Source organism: Halichoerus grypus, chromosome 9, assembly GCF_964656455.1.
Source record: "Halichoerus grypus chromosome 9, mHalGry1.hap1.1, whole genome shotgun sequence".
In the NCBI taxonomy this organism is placed as follows: Eukaryota; Metazoa; Chordata; class Mammalia; order Carnivora; family Phocidae; genus Halichoerus; species Halichoerus grypus.
The window spans coordinates 93,391,922-93,413,611 of NC_135720.1; the positions used below are offsets into that span (position 1 = coordinate 93,391,922).

Genomic DNA, 21,690 nt, shown 5'->3' on the forward strand with positions numbered 1-21,690 from the left:
TCACAAGGGCAAAAAGTATACATTCAGGCTGCACATATACTTTAAAGTGCAGTGCCATGTGTTCATTCAGCTCTTTGGAGTTTAAAGAAAAGATGTTAAAAAGTCACTAGCCAGGATTCTTGGCACCTTGTTCTACCCTTTTGTTTCATCCTTTTTTTTGTCTCTGTGAAACAGAAGATTAGACTCCCATTTAATAAAGTGTGAACTATAGTCAGACTTGATTTCTTCCACTGATGACAAATTAGAGAAATTTGTGATTTTCACCAATAAATAAAAACCATTTGGATTAAATATCTAATTGTTGATCTGCTTTTGAGTTGTGTTACTGTCTGTTTTCAGGAGTAAAATACTGAGTATGGTAGGAGAGTTTTAGAATTCTGTGGCTCATGGCCTGCTCCTAAAAACTTAGATGATTCCTTTTGGGACCCCTGGGTGGCTCAGTTGGTTAAACATCTGCCTTTGGTTTAGGTCATGATCCTGGGGTCCTGGAATCGAGTCCGCATTGGGCTCCTTGCTCAGCGGGGAGTCTGCTTTTCCTTCTGTCTGCTGCTCCCCCTGCTTGTGCTCTGTCTCTCTCTGACAAATAACTAAATAAAATCTTAAAAAAAACCTTAGATGGTTCCTTTTGTAATACACAAATAAACCTGTGGTTTGAAGTGGGAAGATGAGTAAATTGGGTATCAGGCATTGTCTGATACTTTTGGCAGTTATTTAGTGTTTGCTTTATATTCTAAGTTATTTTCACTGGTTCTTTTTATTTCCCTAGGTATATATAACTTTGAGTAAGAGAGTGTTTTATATTACAAGGCACTGTAGAAGTATTTCATTAGTTGATGTTTTAAAATATCTCTAATTGTGGAGCCAGATAAGTTGAAAAACAGAATAGCACTGCTTTCTTAGAAACGTACTAAAATTGTTTTTCCAAAGTCGTTTCTTCATAGGAGTTCTATCTCGCATTCTGACTTTAATAATGAGAAGAATTATGTCCCCTGAGGAGAAAGACACTGTGCTTTGTGTTCTAACCCTCAGCCCTAGGGCATTGTGGAATTTCAGTAAATTTTTGATAATGAATCTCTGCTCTACTTTTTTTCCCGAATAATTGTTTAGCCATCATGGACTAGGAGAAAGTTGTAAGGTGAGAAATCAGACTGAGGAAGAATACAGGAAGGGGAATTCATAGGCTCAATTATTGTAGGAAATTGCCAAGTTAGATTGTATTTTATAAATCCAAAACAACCTTTCTTGTTACTCTTTTGAAAGTTATCTATTTATCATGGGGACAGAAATTAACTTTTTAAATCACATGCTATAAGAGCACCTGGTTTATTAATGGGTTGGGCCCAGTTTAGTTTTGCTCGAGTTAAGACTAAACCTTTCTGCAAATATAATAAACAGTATGATGGAGTGGCTAAGAGGGTGTATTTTGGAACCACACAGCCTATGTGAGAGTAAATTCTGGCTTTAACATATATTACCTCATATTGCCTTTGGGTCCTGTAAGTTATTCAGCTTCCCTGTGGCTCAGATTCCTCAACTGTAGAACGGGGATCATAACTACATTATTTGGTTGTGCAGATTCATCTTTTCAAGGTGCTCAAAACCACACTTGGCATACAGTGAATGCTTTATCTGTTCACCATTATTACTTATATACAACCTAGGTATGGGACAGGGTTCTAGATGTACTGGCGATATGGAGGTGAATAATATAAGGTCTCTGACTTTAAGGATATTAGTCTTGTGGAAAGGGACAAACAGGTGGTTACAATGTAGTGTGATAGGGGGTGTTCTAAGAGAATATTAGAGTCACTTATCTCAAAATAGGAAATTCAGAGAAGGCTTCCTGGGGGGAGTGCCATGCTGAGTATTGAAGGACTGTTGAAGAAATAGGGGAAAGCAGGGGGAGAAGCATGTCCTGAAGGAGCAGTGTGAGAGAGCTCTGTTCCTTCTGGGGAAGTGGAAATAGTTCCCAATGAAGCTGGTAGAGAGTTCGAGACTGGGAATGGGTAAGGTCACAAAGGGCCCTGTTTGCCATGCCAAAAACATTTGGACCTTTATTTTTTGGTATTTGGGGCCCCTGAGGACAGTGAGTAACGGAGGGTTGGGAAGATGATTACTGTTTAAAAAGATTAGTCTAGTGCCAATGGATTAGAAAGTTGGATTAGAAAGGTACAGGGTTAGAGTCAGAAAGACTAATGCTTTGGTCCAAGTAAGAAATGATTAGGGCTTGAATTAAGATAGTAATAATGTGGGTGAAAAGAGGAATTAATTTGAGAGCGATAAAAGATAAGAATAAATTTAACTTGATAACAAATAATATGTGGGGTGAGGAAAAAGGAAAAAATCATATATATATAAAAGCCCCACAAGATATATATAGTTGATTTCTAGTTTTAGCAAATGGGCAGATTTGGAGCTTTACTAAAATGGAAGTAAAGCAAGATGAGAGGAATAGGGTGTGATGTAGGGGAGCGGGAAGATAGGTTGGATTTTGTATGTGTGGTATTTGAGGGCTAAATGATGGGAGAGAAAGCCATCAGGATGAAACAAACAGAAGATACAACCAGAGAGGAAAACCAGGGGAGAATGGTGTCACAGAAGCCAAGAGAAGACTGAATTCCAAGAAAGGAGTGGTAAGGATATAAAATATTGCGAAGAAGTTAAGAAGGGTGAAGACTGAATTTGTGGTCTGAATTTGAAGCAGCAATGAAGAGGACATAAGTGTTCTGGGGGGAGGACATTTTAGATGTATGATGTTGGGCAGGAACCAGATTTCAGTGTACTGAAGAGTACCTGGGACTTTTGATTTCAAGGTGGCAAGTAGGTAAGCTTTCAATTCCTGATTCTTCTTGCAAAATCACTCCAAAACAACAAGGAGAACAAGAAACTGAAAGACAGAGTCAATCTTTGATGAAAGTGAGAGACGTTTGTAACCTTGAACCACAATACGTGAAGATGAAAGCAAATGGAGAAAAGTAGGTAACTTAGCTAAGAAGAAAAAACATACAGAGAATCTCATCGTCGCCCCCTTCCCAGCACTCTAGAGTCTACATGGACAGGAATAAGAATCACCTTGTTTTGTTGCAGGTGGAAATGAGGTGAGGATTGCAAGTAGGAATAGTTTGAAAATCTCCATAAGGAGCATTTTGACTAGGCACCTTTGTAATTATTCAGACACCTTCTTCCTCACTCCTACAGGAGATGAAGAGTATAATTTCTGGGGCACCTGACTGGGTAGAGCATGCAACTCTTGATCTCAGGGTTATGAATTCGAGCCCCATGTTAGGTGGAGAGATTGCTTAAAAATAAAATCTTAAAAAAAAGTATAATTTCTGAAGAAATTGAATCAGAGAGACTGTGGACTTAGGAATAACAGGCATTGAAGAAGGCGGGGATGAGGTATGGGGGTGAGTAAATCTGGTAAGTCTTCTACACCTCAGCACCCTCACCCCACTACCACATCCCCAGCTCCAGAATGCCAGCATCCAGGCTTATACTTCCCAGACAGGTGACTGGAAGACTCTTCTCTGAAGAAATTGAACCACCCTGAGGAAGACAGATTTTAGCAGGGATCCTATGAAAAAGTCAACTGTTACCTTATTGCTTGGTAATGAATCCCACCAGTTGACACACTTCATCCAGTCATGCTTTGGCAAAGCCCACTAATTGGACAAACCTAAATCATATTCCCAGAGTTTTTAGTGAGCTTTTTAGTATCTCAGTCCTGAATGTGAATGGATGGCTAACCATCACCAGATATTGAAGAAAGCCTCCAACATAAAGGAGAGAAAACAAATATCCCAGACTAACAAAGGGGTAAAAAGAGGAACTCAGAGGAAATAGTGACAGTATAGAGATGAAAAAAATTCCTAACATCCTCAAAAGGGTAAGAGAAGATGATATATGTATTTAAATATAATTAAAAAAATTAAGAACATGACCCTCCATAAATATAAATTGAACATATATTAAATATTTTATTCAACTCATTAATTAATGGGGGAGCCTGTCAGATAATAGGATCAATTCAAAGGAGAGTCTGAAGGAGATATATAATAGTCAAGAATGCAGAAGTGAATTTACTAATAGAGGCAAAACAGGTTAATATCTCACGGATGAATAATATGTAATATTAGGGTTGTCATTTTTGCTGGGTGGAAATCAATTGGATCACTGGGCAAAATTCATTTGCATTGCTATGGACAAGAATCATTTGTTTTATTACAAGTTACCTTTACTCTTAACAGGTTTATAAATAGCCTGGTCTAGTGGTTCTCAAAGTATGGTTCCTAGTCCGGCAACATCAGAATCACCTGGGAGCTTGTTCTTTGTTCTGATTAACTGAATCAGAAATTCTGGAGGCTAAGTCCAGCAGTCTGTGTTTTAGCAAGCCCTCCTAGTGCTACTGATAGATACATTATAAAGTGGGACAACCACTGATTTAGTTGTCTTCCTTTTTTTTAATTTTTAATTTTTTTTGTTAAGTAGGCTCCATGCCTAACATGGGGCTCGAACTCATGACCCAAAGATCAAAAAGTCCCATGCTCTATGGGACTGGTTGGTTTCTCTTTTCCTTCTTTGTTTTCTCCCTTACTGTCCAGTTGTAGCTCCGACTGCTCTAGGCTGGCCCAAGGAGAAGAGGGGATTAGGGGACAAGGGACTAGCTTTGCACAGCCCATGTAGTTAAGATGTGGCATCCGTGTCCTCTGCGTGTGTTGCATTTCCCTTCATGTGGGAAAAATCTTTCCTTTGTGTATTCTGCCTTGGTCCTCTGAGCTTCTGATGATTCACCCCTTTGTTTGGTCCCTTCTTCCATCCACAAAGCCCTTTTGGATAGGCTCCCCTTGACTAGGGTCTAAGTTAGCTCCCTCTCTCGGGACCCATGTTAGGTCCCCAAAGAGCTTGTGCCTTAGCCTATCGGGGTGGGCAGCTCAATCCTGGGCAGCTCCTTTACTCCAGCCACAATCTTCACCTTTAGATTCTCTTGGTGAGAGTCATATTCTAATCCTATGTGCTCCAACCTCAGGGAGACATGCTTAACCCTTCAGGAGATCTCCTTGTACTCTCTTTCATGTTATAAGGTACAGGGCAAGCACACTGACCTCTCTTCCAGGAGGAAAATATACAAGGCATCAGTAGCTTTCTCTGAAGCAGTCTCTCTTGGTTTCTGGCCTTGTCCACCTCTCTTGAGTAGATGATGGACTCTTGTTGCTCCAATTGTTATTACAGCGGCTTAACATGGCTTTCATAGATGCTCTAGCACAATACTTTCACACATTTGTGGGGAGGATTTTTTTTTTTTAAATTTTTGATCCACTGAAGATCTACATATGGTCCTTTAATGCATGACTGATCTCTTCAGCTCATGTCACGGGTGACTTACCACATGAGCTCACCAGTGTCTGAAATGGTCTGTTCAACAAGGCAAGTCTACTGACCATTTGCATTTCCAGAGCAATGTCAAATTATTCAAAAAGTTGCTAAGTTCTCTAGATTTCCATATTTACCTTGTAGCAAACTAGTATAACAGTTCTCAGACTGGCATCATTCCATGGGCATATTTTTAGTTGTGCTGTTCTAGCATTTTCCCTTAGGATTCCTTCAGGATTGAGAGAAACAGGGACTTATGTATCATTCCTGGCCTTTGCGGCATCAGCTAAAATAGACCAAAAAAAGTTATAGTTTAATAACATATTATAGTTATATCTTCACTAATTCCACTAAATATATTTATTACATGTATGCTCTGACACAGACTCTATAAAAATAGAGTGTGTATTCTAAAAAAGGGAGAGACATAGTAAACAAATAACTAAATATATACTATGTTAGGAAATGATAAATGGTATGAAAAAAATACTTGAGGTAAGGGGGAAGGAAAGGTGGGAGTGGAATGATGGGCTGCAGTTTTATATTGCATACTCCAAGAATATTTTTTGATAAAGTAACATTTCATCAGAGATCTGTATCAGTGACAGAACCATCAATCTACATAAAAGGCTTTTAGGCCAAATACTTTTGAGCATTATTTGCTTCTTCGCTTATGAGCCTGTCTTACTTTGATAAAATATAAAAGTAAATTTAAAAATGAATGGGGAAAATGAATGGGAGATGAGGACATGGAGAGAGCATTTGTAGATTACCTAAGAAGGGAATGAGGAAATCAGGCAGTAAGCTAGGGAGGATGTAGGATTCAGAAATATCTTTCTTTTTTCTTTTCTTTTCTTTTTTCTTCTCTTCTCTTCTTTTCTTTTTTTTAGAGGGTGGGGAGGGGCAGAGGGAGAGGGAGAGAGAGAATCCTAAGCACACTCCATGCCCAGCACAGAGCCCAACATGGGGCTTGATCTCACGACCCATGAGCTCATGACCTGAGTCGAAATCACGTCAGATGCTCAACCGACTGAGCCACGCAGCTGCATCTAGAAATGTCTTTTTTTTTTTTTTTTAAGATTTTATTTATTTATTTCAGACAGACAGTCAGTGAGGGAGGGAACACAAGCAGGGGGAGTGGGAGAGGGAGAAGCAGGCTTCCCGCAGAGCAGGGAGCCTGATGCGGGGCTCGATCCCAGAACCCTGGGATCATGACCTGAGCCGAAGGCAGACGCTTAACAACTGAGCCACTCAGGCGCCCCTAGAAATATCTTTCTTAAGGTGGAAGACATTTGAGATGTTTTGGTGAGAAGAAAGGGAGGACTTCCCTGGGTCTGCACAGAATGAAGGTGGGGGTAAGAGCAAAAATAGATACATTTTGGGTTTGATGGAGTTTGTTAAATAGGAACAGTGCTGTGGGCCCAGTTGATGTTTGATATTTTTACATTTGTTGGGGAATCAAACTGACTGAATGATGTTTTCAAAGCAGGTTTCGCAATTTAGGCTCAGGAGTTAAGGTGAATGTTTTGGCTGATTCAAGATGGAGGATGGAATTGATAGCCCTAGAGAAGGTGGCTGGGATGTTGATGTCAAGAGAATGCTTGAAATGACACAGCATGAGACCAGCTGAGGGAGAAGAGGAAATCACGAGGGCAGGAATACATCTGACGACGATGAATAAAGAGGGTTGGAGGTCTGATTAACTTGAAAAGGAGTGAGAGAATTAGCCAGAAAATTGAGGTCATCTTGTTGGATTAGAATGAGAAGTTTCAGAGTTGGTTCAGTTCGAGGTGGTGGTGTCATCCAGAACGGGACCATGGGTCAGAAGAGGAGAGAAGGTGATGATTATTTGAGTTCGGAAGGTTAGGACCTTTTATGATTGAAGCGTTAGATGTCTCATCCAAATGGTGTGGAAATCTTCCGGGATGATGACAACACTCAGTGTGGAGAAGAAGCAGTGAGTCAGATGCCAAAGTCCTCAGTGAATGAGGGTGTGTGGCCAAAGGTCAGACAATTCAGAGAGGGGACGTGCGTGGCATTGAATGATGGCTTGGATGTAAGAGAGGGGAGAAGGAGCAGCCTCTGGTGGAGGAATGCAAAGGTGCGGAGAGTGGGCACTTAATAAATGATTAAGGTAAGACAAGCAGTGGAGTTGGCACTTTCTATGAGAAGGTAGAGCTTGTTGACTGTGAAATGGTGGTTCCAAAGGGCACCTAGAAAAAGTTGGCAGGGAGGGCAGTGGTGGAGAAGGTATGGATAGCAGGATGATATAGTCTTTGAGAGAAGAGTTGCCCGTGGGGCCGCATTTGGGGCAGTAGCCGAGGATGGCAGGGGTGGGTGAGTTCACCTCTGCAGATATCTCGGAAGCTTTAGGGACGGACCTCAGGTGAGCCAGAGGCAGCCTTCTGCATCCACACCAGTAGTCTGCAGCCTTAGGTGCGGACCTGAAGGCCGGGTGGTGTGTCCCTTAGACGCCCGTCTGTTCGTAGAGTGTGAGCTCCTCAATTTGGAATGATTCTAAAATAAAAAGTTTGGAGCTTGAACTTAAACAATCTTTTAATAATAAATGACTACAAAATGTATCATTATATCAACTGGGTAGTTGTAATTCAACTTTTTTATACATGAATGGAATTTATTTTATTTTATTTTATTTTATTTTATTTTTTTAAAGATTTTATTTATTTGACAGAGAGAGACACAGTGAGAGAGGTAACACAAGCAGGGCGAGTGGGAGAGGGAGAAGCAGGCTCCCCGCGGAGCAGGGAGCCCGATGCAGGGCTCGATCCCAGGACCCTGGGATCATGACCTGAGCCGAAGGCAGACGCTTAATGACTGAGCCACCCAGGTGCCCCTACATGAATGGAATTTAAAATCAATTCAGAAAGTTGTTTTAACAAAATTTATTGACATAAAGCTCTTTCAAACATTTAATGAAAAAATGTGTAAAATGTATCTGATCATAAGTCTGATGTGAAATGGGCAGAACCTCTAAAACAGGCCTAGGACTCTGTGAACATCTCAGAACATCTCTGGCTTAGGTTCCAAATATAAGCTCAGTGAGTAGTTGTGCAGAAGGGGTTAGTAAAGATGACAAGGCCATTCGTATGACCTTCTTCAGGTGGTTGGGAGGGGAGTCCACTGTTCTGAGGAATCCTCTCTCTCAAGGGTGTTAGCTTTGGAATCTGCCTCTGGTGATTTGGAGGCCTAATTTTATTATTTCTTCGCGATCTTTTAAACTTCATGTGGTTTGTATTGGAGGGTGAGAAGGATTAGAAAGGACAGGTATTCTTCAGGCTCATGTAGAAAGGGATCCAGAACTGGAAGCTTTAAGATCTCGATTTTAGCTAGAACAATCATTTCATCTCTTTGAGCTACAGTTTTCTTTGATGTAGAATGAGAATAATAGCAATCTATATCTCATAGGATTGTTGCAGGATTACACAAGGTAGTATTTTGACAAGGTTTTAGGAGCTCTAAAATGCCCCATAAATGGGTTTTGGGTAACATGATGGTGAAAAAGAGAGATGAAAAGAAAGTAAGATGGGGGGCGCCTGGGTGGCTCATTCGGTTAAGCGTCTGCCTTCGGCTCAGGTCATGATCCCAGGGTCCTGGGATCGAGCCCCACATCGGGCTCCCTGCTCAGTGGGAAGCCTGCTTCTCCCTCTCCCGCTCCCCCTGCTGTGCTCTCTCTTTCTGTCGTGTAAATAAATAAAATCTTAAAAAAAAAAAGAAAGTAAGATGGTTGATACCTGGCACTCTCATCATTGGCTGCATGCCTGGCCTGGTCTGTCGGTCTGTCTGTCTGTCTATCTATCTATCAATCTATCTGTCTATCAATCAATCAATCAAGCACGCACAACCTACCATTCAAAACAAAAGCTAGGATTGGCTGGGATTTCATCTCTGTCTAACCCTGTGGTCTCTCCAGCCATCTGACTCTCAGTACTCAGGATAACCATCATTCTGAATATTTATATCATTCTCTTGTTTACCTTTTCACAGTTTTTTGCATCTCTACATATTCTTAAAAAGTTCGTATTTTAAATTTTTTAGTTGTTTTTTTTTACTTAACAAGAAAGATTATCATACCTTATGTAATTGTTTGGAACTCACTTTCAGTGAATATTGCAGTGCTGATGTTCAGCCCTGCTGCTGCATGCCGCTGCAGCGTGTTCACTGGACTTCTGTGTGACTGTACCACTTGGTTCATTCTTTCACGCTCTTGTAGGTGGGAATTTGTTTCCAGGCCTTTCCTCATTTCAGCGCTACTCCATGTTTTCTTGCATAAGCCATTTGCACTGCATGTGTAAGTTTTTCTTGGATATATGCTTAGCAGAATTACTACATCATACATGAAAGTTAAACTGTAGGAAATAATGCCTAACTGTTTTTCAAAGTACTTGCACCACTTATATTTCATCTGCCGTGGATAAACACGCATGTGGAGCCGGCTTCTTTTCTGCACATAGTGATATTAGACTTTAAACATTTTTGCCAATTGAATTCATGTAATATGTTACCTCATTGTGGGTTTGGTTTGCTTTGCTCTGATCGCTAATGATGCCAAACATTTTTTCATATATTTCTTAGCCGTATGTGTTTCATTGTCTGCAAAATGTCCATTTCATTTGCCTCTTTTCTTGGTTGTTATCTAGTGCTTCTCTTATTGATTTGTGGGAGTTCTTTATATGTTTCTGTTCCCCAGGCTTTAATTTAAATTATATTTTTCATTGCTTTGTTATTTTTGATGATCTCTTGAACCTAACTCCTATTTTATACATATACATTTGTTTTATATTTAGTGTCTGATAATATACCTGATGTTTTTGTCTGTGGGTTTGTGTCTGTGTGTTGTTTTGGTAGTCCCACAAGTGGGGCGTTGTCTCATTATGTTTTACAACCTTTTAGAAAATTGAGGTATAATTGAGACTCCTGGGTGGCTCAGTCGTTAAGTGTCTGCCTTCAGCTCAGGTCATGATCCCAGGGTCCTGGGATCGAGCCCCACATCAGGCTCCCTGCTCCGCGGGAAGCCTGCTTCTCCCTCTCCCACTCCCCCCTGCTTATGTTCCCTCTCTCACTGTCTCTCTCTCTATCAAATAAATAAAATATTAAAAAAGGTAAAATTGACATACATTATATTAGTTTTAGTTGTACAACATAATGAGTCAGTATTTGTGTATATTGCAAAATGATCACCATAATAAGTCTATTTAACATCCATCACCTATTTACATAGTTACTGATTTTTTTTGTGTGGTGAGAACCTTTAAGGTTTTTTCTTAGCAACTTTCAAATATGCAATATGGTATTATTAACTATAGTTGCCATTGTTGTATATTACATCACCATTGTCTTACTTTATAACTGGAAGTTTGTACCTTTTGACTCTGTTCACCCATTTCACACCTGTTCCCCCCCACCCCATCCCTGTGTTGCAACTTTTTATCATGAGATTTCCTTAGCTGGAATTTTGTGGAAGTTTTTGAGGCATGGACTGAAGGTACATTTCTCCAGAGAGGATCTTCTTTTGTTTTTGTCAGGCTTTATTAACTGTGGGAAATCTAAAAATAAATTCTCAGTATCAGAGCTTTACATACTGCACGGGTAGCGTAATTGGCCACAAAACACACATGAGAGTCAGTTTGTGGTTATGAACATGTTTTTCCTACTGGGTCCAGCCTCAGGCCTCACACAGGCTAGTGTCCTTGCTCTCTCAGGGTATTTTGTTTTGTTTTTCTAAATCATACTTTCCCTGGCTTTATTTGTCAGTGTTCCAATCAGACGGCCTCATCTTTTTCTTCTGTCCTTGCCCAGGTGCTTGGCCATCACAGTGAACCGTTTGGTCTCAGGAATCAGCGTATCATCTCTGTATTTGTGTTTTTGCTTCTTTATCTGTCTGGTTTCTGAGGATTTCCTTAACTCTCTTGCCCCCTCACTGATACATTAAAAATATATGTTGTTATTTTATCCAGCATTTTTATGTATTGTATAAGAAGAAGGCATGTTAGGATGTCAATTTGCAATATATCTGAGAAACCCTTGTCTTATTTTTGTCACTAAAGAGGTTCCCCCCAACTGGGTTCTCTCAGGTCAGAGCTATGTATACCCCAAAGTTCTAGCTTCCATCCCTAGAGCCATCAAAAGTTAAAAAATCTGATCATTATATTCTCCCCCGCTCTAGCTAGGGAGTCAAGACATGACTTTTAACAATTCTAGTATAATTTCATTTCTACATAGGGCTGTGCAGTACACGGAGCCAACTGCTTTCATCTCTTAGGCTTAAAGCCGATGACACAGCACCTTCATTTCCCACAGACAGAATTCATGCTCACGTAGGGTATTGAGAAATACTCTAGTGACTCACTTATTTTCAAGTGTCAAATTTCAGCACGTATTAAGCCAAATCAACTTTTTAACTGTATATTGTTTTGTTATAATTGAACATAAAATGTCAAATAGAGAAAATATTGATGTAATTTTTTATGACAAGTCCAGGTAAATTATGAAATGGCAATTGTGGTTGTCAAATTATTTTATTTATTAATTTTATTTATTGTTTTTGTTAACTAACAACTTTCTAAGAAAATGTTATAATTCAGAACACACTTTTTAGAGGGAAGGATGAGTTATGGGATTAGGAGAGGATACTTTTTGTTTTCTTTCTTAAATGCGATACTCAGTACATGCTATCTCTAATCCATTAGATTTTAAACTTAGTTCAGAATAAATTTATTATATAAGCAGGCTCTGTATAAATTTGAAGGCAAAACATTAAAGATATTGGAATTTGGGCATTAAAAAGACTTCAGAGATGATGGACTCACGGACAATTTAGAAATCTCAAGTCATCCAGCCTGGGTTATCACTTTGAGGAAGCAAGGCCCTGAAAAATGACCCAAGATGCCCCACATCATATGTCCTGAAACCTTCAGAGTCACATCTGGAAAAAGGACCTCCTAGATGAATACTTTCTTCTATGCTGTATTGTTTCCGTGTTTATATGGCATGTTTAGCTAAGCTTTTCAAGTTTTTTATTTCCGTAAATTTAAAAAATGTATATATTTTGTAAAATGAACTGATTCCCTCCCCATTGGTAAAATTAATTTAGAAAACCTAGATATTTTACATTAAAAAAAAACTAATAATCTTTGGGACTTATGGGAGTACTAAGCAGGCAACACAGATTTCTTAAGCTTATTTCTAGAGTATGTGTAATCACCATGACTCCGGGCAAACTTTTCTATTTATTAGAGCAAAAGAATCAGGAAGTCTGAGATGCAGACATTTCAGGATACTAGGGAAGCGAAAAATAGCTTCTTCTGAAACAAGAACGCTGCTTTTTATAAACAAATGACTACCATTGTTTCCTGTTTTTAAATCCTATTAAAAACTGTTTGGAAACATCACTAGCTCTGTAGTTCCAGAGATAACCATAAATAAATGAAACTGTACAAGAAAAGAAGTTATAAAGACACAAACATTTTATGACGACAGCATTTTTATTGTTGCTAATTAATGACAGTAACGGTGGCTAATATTCCCTAAGCGCTTCCTGTGAGCTGGGCATGGTGCTAGGCCATGGGCAATAGCTCACTTAAAGCTAACAACCCTAGGAAGTAGGTTTTCTTTATACATTAGAGAACCGAAGTTTAAAAAGATTAAGTAGCTTGTCCACAGTTACATAGCTAATAAGTGGTGACGCTGGGCCGGGAGGCACATTACTCTGTCAGACTCCAGACCTCAGTTCTTCATTTTCCCTCCTATAAGTATGCGTAGTTTACAAGCCTATCACAGGGAAAGGAACACTGAAGAGTGACTCTCCAATGGGAGGATTTCAGACATCATGGCACCAGGTGTTGGTAGATCTTCTGACTCCATCAGATCACATGAAAGATTATGTTCTCCGGAGAACCAGGAAGGCAGGTGAGAAGATAAGGTCATCATCTGTCTCTCTGACTCAGCAGAGTGGTGATGATGAGCCTGGACTCTGAACTAGGGAAACAGAGGAGTGGATTGTTGCATTTAAATTAAAAGCATGTACACCAGGCAGTGTTTCTCTTGAGTAGTATTCTGAATTAGGGCCAGGCTATGTTTCTGTTAGTACAGAGACTCATTTGGCTTCTTGCATTTCTGTCCTGTGACAGTCAGAACTGGCTCTAGGAAAAATTGTGAGGTAGGCAAAACTTGCATTACTGCTAAAAGCACCAATGTTCCCTCTTCCGTTTATCAAAATATTTCTTTAGGATGTAGTCTGATGATGGTATTCACACTAAAGTATAAATGACTGATATCACTTACTGTTTTCTATCTATGAGAAGCTTGATTAGAAATAAAAAGCTTTAAACCCAAAGAATGAATCATTGTTTCTAGAATTTTAGGCATCAGTGTGCAGATGATATGAAGGGAGGTGAAAATTTTTTTCAGGGTGATGTCACCAAGATGGTGACATAGGCCATTCCTGACTTTCTCCCCATCACAAGAAGAACAATTAACATATATTCTAGAACAAGACACCTCTGAGACAATCCTAGAACAGAGGGGTGAGGTTGAAGTCCCCACTACACCTCAGAGACCAAGACAGACATATTACAAGAGTAAGAGAAGTGGGTACTTGTTGACCACATTGCACCTCCCCCAGGTCAGTGAAGTACCACATGGAGAGGTCTTCCCTGAGCCTCTGGTCCCTCCAGTGGGAAAAGAGAACCGAGATGGGACAACCAGCCTCTCTTAGCACTGCAGGTCATTTTGTGGGAGTGCCTACTCTGATCTCTCAGCATGGGGACTGCAGGGAAATCTGCAGCCACTGGGAATCTGACTGATGGAGAAGGGAGAAGGGTTTGCTTCAATCAGCACACAAATCTTAGCAGACTGATAATACTTGTCCTGCCCAAGTAGTAATCTCAGTCAGCAGTTTTGCTCATCTGCAGAACCAAGCTGGACGTGCACTCTGACCAGGGAAGTTGGCAGAGTGCAGATCTGCCTGATTGAGATCCTCAAACAAGGAATTTTGCCAGCCCTAGAGCTCAGTTTGCACATGGCCAGGCAAGGTGCTCAGTCATCCCACCTGCTGTGGAGAGTACCTTCCAGCTCCATCTGACCAGAAGGGCTAGCGACAATTCCTGGAAGCTGTGTAGCCTAGTGGTACTCAAGCCAAGAGGTAGGTGAGCAGAGCAGATTGTCCCCAGAGCAAAGCCAGTACTGGTTGTGGAGCCTCCTTGTGCTATTGCACAGGTAGGGGGATTGATTCATAGCCAAGAATGAGAGTAGCTCTCAGCCCCTCCCAACTGATGAGCTTATTTGGGAAATTGAGAGTAGCTGGGAGCAGCCCTGTCCCCTCCTGTCCAGGCAAGGGAGCAGAGACATGGCCCCAGATCTGCCTGATTCAGATTCTCAAATGAAAAGTTGTGTTGGCCCCAGAGCCCAGTTTGCACACATGCAGACAAGGTGCTGAGTCACAGCTTCACCCACTTGGGGTATCTTTCTGCCTCATCTGAACAGAAGGGCTGGCCTCAGCTCCTGGAAGCTCTGTGGCCCAGTGGCACTTGAGCTGAGAGAAAGGCATACAGAGCTGATAGTTTGCGGAGCAAAGCCAGTGACCCTGTTCAGCTAGGGAACTTGGGGGTGCGGGTCAGCTTGCGTTAAGATAACAAAGAGCTTTACCAGTTTTCCAGCAGCTTCCCCTGCAGTACCCGGACAGGGAATCTAATTTGTAGTCCCATTCAATGCCAAATACAGCCTTCATTCAGCCTGTGGGACCAGGGAACCTAATCAGAGCACTTGAGAAGCTGTGAAGCCCATTCAACAGTCCCGTATATAGTGACAGAGAGCACAGCCCATGGCTTTCCTTGTCTGTAGAGTGAAACCAGTGGCCTTACCTGACCACAGAATTCAGTGCCCACCCAGGCCTGATTCAGGCCCCCAAACAGCAAGTGGCACAGGCCCTGGATTCGGTCTTGCTGCCCTGCTAGGGCAAAGAAGTCAATTCATAGTCTCCTCTATTACTGAATGTAGTCTCCAATTCTGATGATCTAGCAAGCCTCACCAGAGAATTCAGGCAACTCTGGAGCCCATCCTACAGCCTCATTTGTGTAGGGCACCAAGCCAGCAGTCCTATCCGACTGTTCTCACCCAATGGCACACTTTCCCATTCCCATCCTCAGAGCTTGAACAGTTGCCTTGCCCAAAAATAGACCATAATAGTAGGTCTCTTTTGTCCAAAGACATTACTAGCAGACATACCCAGAAACCCAAACTGAGCTGACTGGTGAAGAACTGTCTCTCCCAAAGCAGATCTATAGAGTCTGAAAGAAGAGCTCCATTATTCAAATGTGCAGATACCAATGTAAGGGATGAAGGATCATGAAAAATTAGGTAAATATGACACCACAAATAGAAACTAATAAAGCTCCAATAACTGACCCTAAAGAAATGGAGATTTATGGGGCACCTGGCTGGCTCAGTCAGTAGAGCATGTGACTCTTGATATCAGGGTTCTGAGAACAAGCCCCATGTTGGGCATAGATCTTACTTAACAAGTGAATAAATAAAAAATTTAAGAAGATGGAGATTTATGAACTGTCAGACAAAGAATTCAGAATAATCCTCTTAAGGAAGTTTAGTGAGGTACAAGAAAACACAGATAACTTCATGAAATAAGGAAAACAATGTGCCAACAAAATAAGGGGATGGAAATTGCCATCAAAATAAAAAACAAAAAAACAAACAGAAATCTTAAAGTTGAAAAAGAAAAAAACTGAACAGAAGAATTCAGTAGAGTTTCAAAAGTAGGGCGCCTGGGTGGCTCAGTTGGTTAAGCGACTGCCTTCGGCTCAGGTCATGATCCTGGAGTCCCTGGATCGAGTCCCACATCGGGCTCCCTGCTCGGCAGGGAGTCTGCTTCTCCCTCTGACCCTCCCCCCTCTCATGTGCTCTCTCTCATTCTCTCTCTCTCAAATAAATAAATAAAATCTTTAAAAAAAAAAAAAAAAAAAAAAAAAAAGTAGACACAGACCATGCAGAAAAAATAATTAGTGACTTGAAGGATAGAACACTGGAAATTACCCAGTCAGAGGAACAAAAAGAAAAAAGTGAAGAAAGCCTACCAGAATTACAGAACACAGTGAAAAGAAACAATATTTGCATTATGGGAATTCCAGAAGAGAAAGGGAAAGGGACAGAAAATATATTTAAAGCAATAATGGCTGAAACCTTCCCAAACCTGGGGAGAGCAATGTATGTCCAGATCTATGAGGCCCAAAGGACCCCACATAGATTGAACCTGAATAGGGCTCCACTGAGACACATTATAATTAAATTGTCAAAAGTCAAAGACAAAGAATTTTATGAGCGGTAAGAGAAAAGAGAGAAGTTATATACAAGGGAGCCCCCATAAGATAATTGGTGGATTTCTCAACAGAAACTTTTTTTTTTTAAGATTTTATTTATTTATTTGACAGAGAGAGACACAGCGAGAGAGGGAACATAAGCAGGGAGAGTGGGAGAGGGAGAAGCAGGCTTCCTGCCCAGCAGGGAGCCTGATGCGGCCTCCATCTCAGGACCCTGGGATCATGACCTGAGCTGAAGGCAGACGCTTAACGACTGAGCCATCCAGGCACTCCCTCAACAGAAACTTTTTAGGCCAGGAAAGAATGGGATGACATATTCAAAATATTAAAAGAAAATAACTGTCAACCAAGAATTCTATATCTGGTGAAGCTGTCCTTCAGAAACGAAGAAGGGATAAAGACTTTCCTAAACATACAAAAGCTGAAGAGGTTCATGGCTGCTAGAACTACCTTACAAGAAATGGTAAAGGGAGCCCTTTGAGTGGAAGTAAAAGAACACTAATTAACATAAAAAAACACTAAAAGGTAGTGTAAATCTCATGATAATGGTAAATATATAGTCATAGTTAGATTCTGCAATATGGTAATAATGGTGCATAACTTACAACTCTAGCTTAAAAGTAAGAAAAATGAATATAACGAAAGCATCTATAAATACAGTAATTTGTTATTATATGATGTAAAAAACAGGTCAATTGTAAAAGCAATAACTTAAAATGTGAGGGGGAAAAGAACTAAAAGTGTTCAGTATATGAATTCTATTGAGGTTAAGTTGTTATCAGTTTAAAATAGGGTATTACAAATTTAAGATATTTTATGTAAGCCTTATGGAAACTACAAGGGAAAATTTTATAGTAATTATACAAAAAAATATGATAAAGTCAAAGCATACTGATATTAAAGACATCAAAACACAAAACAGGACAGCAGAATAAGAAACAAGGAGCAATGGATCTATAAAACAACCAGAAAACAATTAAAATGGCAATAATAAGTCCTTACCTATCAGTAACTACCTTAAATGTAACTGGATTAAGTTCTTTAATTAAAAGACATAGAGTGGCTGAATGGATAAATAAAACAAGATCCAATAATAAGCTGCCCATAAGAGAATCACTTTAGCTCTAAAGACACACATAGACAAAGAGTGAAGATATGGAAAAAGTCATTTCAAGCAAATGGTAACCAAAAGAAAAAAAAAAAAAAAACAGGGTAGCTATACTTATATTAGACAAAATACACTTTAACCTAAAAATGGTAAAAAGAGACAAGGTCATTTAATAATGATAAAGGGGTCAATACATCAAGAAGATATAACAATTTTAAGTATTTATGTGCCCAACATCAAAGCACTTAAATATATAAAGCAAAAACTAACAGAGCTGAAAGGAAAAGTAAACAGTCATACAGTAATAGTTGGGGACTTTAATACCCCACCCTCCACAATGGATAGATCATCCAGACAGAGAACCAATAAAGGAACAGCAGATTTGAACAATACTACAGACCAAATGGGCCCAACAGACATATACAGAACAATTTTTCCAACGACACCAGAATACCCATTCACCTGAATCACACATGGAATATTTTCTAGGATAGGCCATATGTTAGGCCACAAATCAAGGCTTAACAAATTTGAGAGGACTGAAATCATACTAAATATCTTGCCTGACCTAAATGGCATGAAATCTATAGATTTCAATAACAGCAAGTCAGTAACAAGAGGAAAACTGGAAAACTCACAAACACATGGAAATTAAACAACACTCTTCTGAACAATCAATGGATCAAAGAATAAATTAAAGGGGAATAATAAGTTTCTTGAAGATTGAGCACATGTGCTCACCATCCAGTCTTTCCATCCTGGAACCCTTACAGCATTGACCCCTTGTTCAGTGATAAGGGACATGGCCCCAAATGTAATCAGAATCAGAGTGGTACAGCACTAGTTCTCTGAACACAGGGCAGGTGCATTAGAAATCAACACTAAAAAGACAGCTGAATGCCCCTCAGATGATGGAGACTGGAGGGTGCACCCTACCGGACTCATGGGTTAGAGAGACCATCCAATTGCAGTTTGTGAAATATTTATAGACCCGAACAGCCCCACGCCCACCCGTGGGCAGCAGGGAGAGCACTGCTGGGAGGCCAGCGGGAGATGGGGTGGACACACAGGGGCAATGCAGCTGCTGCAAGCCTGCTGCATTTCCAAACCAGCGGGTAAACGATAGAGCCCTCTCCCTCTGCCAGGATCCACTCTGGCTGGTATTCCTGTTGCACCACTTGTTAAATATTTGGCATATCTCCCTGGCGAGAGGGAACTTCCTTGCCCCACACGTATTTAAAAACAAAAGAGATGTAAAATAAAATGACTTAAGTGCTCAGCCCAAGAAAGGGAAATAAAGCAAATCTAAAGGAAGCAGAAGGAAGAAAATAATAAAGAGCAGAAATGAGGAAACAGAATCCCAAGGATCAATAGAGAGGATCAGCAAGACAAAACTGGGCAAAGTTGACACACTCCACTTAAGAGGACAGGCATCCCCACCTTCCTTGAGGTAACAGAACTCCCAGCTGAGACCAGGAGTCTCAGGATCTTGCAACTGCATCCTTCAACATGCCTGATGTCACTAAGTTCCAGCCAATGGGATGAGACTAAGATTGTGAGCTCCGCCCCCTGGGCCGGATCACGGGTTCACAGCCACTCAGGGGGGTGGGCAGCAGGACTCTGAATAAATGAGGGAGAGGAAAAACTTCTTAACCTGATGTGGCAGATGCTGAATCTGGTTCCTCTGGCTTCACTTCTAGTGCTTCTAGTACTTTCGTGAAGCTGAAAGCCTTTTCTAGACTTCCCTGTGACTTAGGTACTCCTTTGACCTGGGTTTCTGCCAGGCAGTGCACATGGGTGGAGCTTCCAGTTGCAAGTGCATGCCGGGAAGAAGTGGTGCAGGCAGGGAGAGCAGGTTTTGGGGAGGGTGCAATGGCTATGACCCTGGTTCTTCAGGGGTAGCTGGACCAAATTTTTTACCCAGTTTTGTGTCCTCACCTAAACATTTATAATAAACCTCTTCCTGTTTACAAAAAAAGATTTCTTGGGGCGCCTGGGTGGCTCAGTTGGTTAAGCGACTGCCTTCGGCTCAGGTCATGATCCTGGAGTCCGGGGATCGAGTCCCACATCGGGCTCCCTGCTCAGCAGGGGGTCTGCTTCTCCCTCTGCCCTCTTCCCTCTCGTGCTCTCTGTCTCTCATTCTCTCTCTAATAAATAAATAAAATCTTTTAAAAAAAAAAAAGATTTCTTGAGACTAACAAAAATGGAAACACAACATATCAGAACTTATGGAATGCAGCAAAAGCAGTTCTAAGAGGGAGGTCCATAGCAATAAAAGCCTGCATTAAGAAGCAGGAAAGCTCCTAAATAAACAATCTAACTTTACTCCCTAAAAAGCTAGAAAAAGAACAAACTGATCCCAAAATTAGCAGAAGAAAGAAAATAATAAAGAGTAGAGCAAAAATAAATGACATAGAGGACAGAAAAACAATAGAAAAAATTTACCAAATTGAGGATTGGTTCTTTGAAAAGGTAAACAAAACTGACTAACCTTTAGCCAGACTTACCAAAGAAAAAAGAAGACCTAAATCAACAAAATTATAAATGAAAAAGTAGATATTACAATTGATACCTCAGAAATTCAAAGGGTTAGAAGATGCTACTATGAACAACTATATGCAATGAACTGGACAACATATAATAAGCGGAAAATTCTTTTTAAAAAAAATTTTTTTTTTTTAAGATTTTATTTATTTGACAGAGAGAGCACAAGCAGAGGGAACAGCAAGCAGAGGGAGAGGGAGAAGCAGGCTCCCCGCTGAGCAGGGAGCCCAATGCGGGACTCGATCCCAGGACCCTGGGATCACGACCCGAGCTGAAGACAGCCGCTTAACCGACTGAGCCACCCAGGCGTCCCAATAAGCGGAAAATTCTTAGAAACATACAACATACCAAGACTGAATCCTGAAGAAATAGAAAAAATGAATGAACCAAATACTAGTAAAGAGATTAAATCAGTAATAAAAAATGTCCCAATGAAGGAAAGCTCAGGACCAGATGCCATCACTGCTGAATTTCAGCAGACAATTAAAGGAGGATTAACACAAATCTATCTTAAACTCTTCCAAAAAACTGAAGTGGGGGTGGGGGGGGAGAAAACAATCCCAAACTCATTTTACAAGGTCTGCATTATCCTGATACCAATACCAGAAAAAGACACTACTATAAAAGAGAACTACAAGCCAGTATTCCTAATGAATATAACTGTAAAAATTCTCAATAAAAGAGTAACAAACCAAATATAGCATATTACAAGGATCATTCCCCATGATCAAGTGGGACTTATCCCTGGGATGCAAGGATGGTTCAACATACACAAATTAATCAATGTGATAAATCACATTCATTGGATGAAAGAAAAAAATTATATGATCATCTCGATGCAGAAAAAGCATTTGACAAATTTCAACATCTGTTCATGATAAAAAGCTCTTTTTTTTTTTTTTAAAGATTTTATTTATTTATTTGACAGACAGAATAGCGAGAGCAGGAACACAAGCAGGGGGAGTGGGAGAGAAAGAAGCAGGCTTCCCGCTGAGCAGGGAGCCCGATGTGGGGCTCGATTCCAGGACCTGGGATCATGACCTGAGCCGAAGGCAGACGCTTAACGACTGAGCCACCCAGGCGCCCCATGATAAAAAGCTCTTAACAAATTAGGCATAGAAGGAACATCTCTCAACATAATAAAGTTCATATATGATAAGCCCATAGCTAACATACTCACTGGCGAAAGGATGAAAGCTTTTCCTTTAAGATCAGGAACAAGAGAAGGGGGACTACTCTCACCACTCCCATTCAACATAATACTGGAAACCCTTGATAGAACAATTACTCAAGAAAAAAAAGGTATCAGAATCAGAAAGG

The 21,690-nt window shown here is 40.5% G+C and overlaps 1 protein-coding gene and 1 long non-coding RNA gene across 16 annotated transcripts in view; one reads left to right on the forward strand and one right to left on the reverse strand.

Annotated features, from left to right (window-relative positions):
- The window catches only part of DST (dystonin), a 470,287-nt gene that overhangs the window by 75,586 nt on the left and 373,011 nt on the right, over positions 1-21,690 (forward strand). The window lies entirely within an intron of this gene.
- Positions 12,854-19,892, reverse strand: LOC144379073 (uncharacterized). The gene is made up of 2 exons (XR_013441228.1): positions 19,267-19,892; positions 12,854-13,365 (listed from the first exon to the last, which is right to left on the reverse strand). It is a non-coding gene; the product is annotated as an uncharacterized LOC144379073 (long non-coding RNA).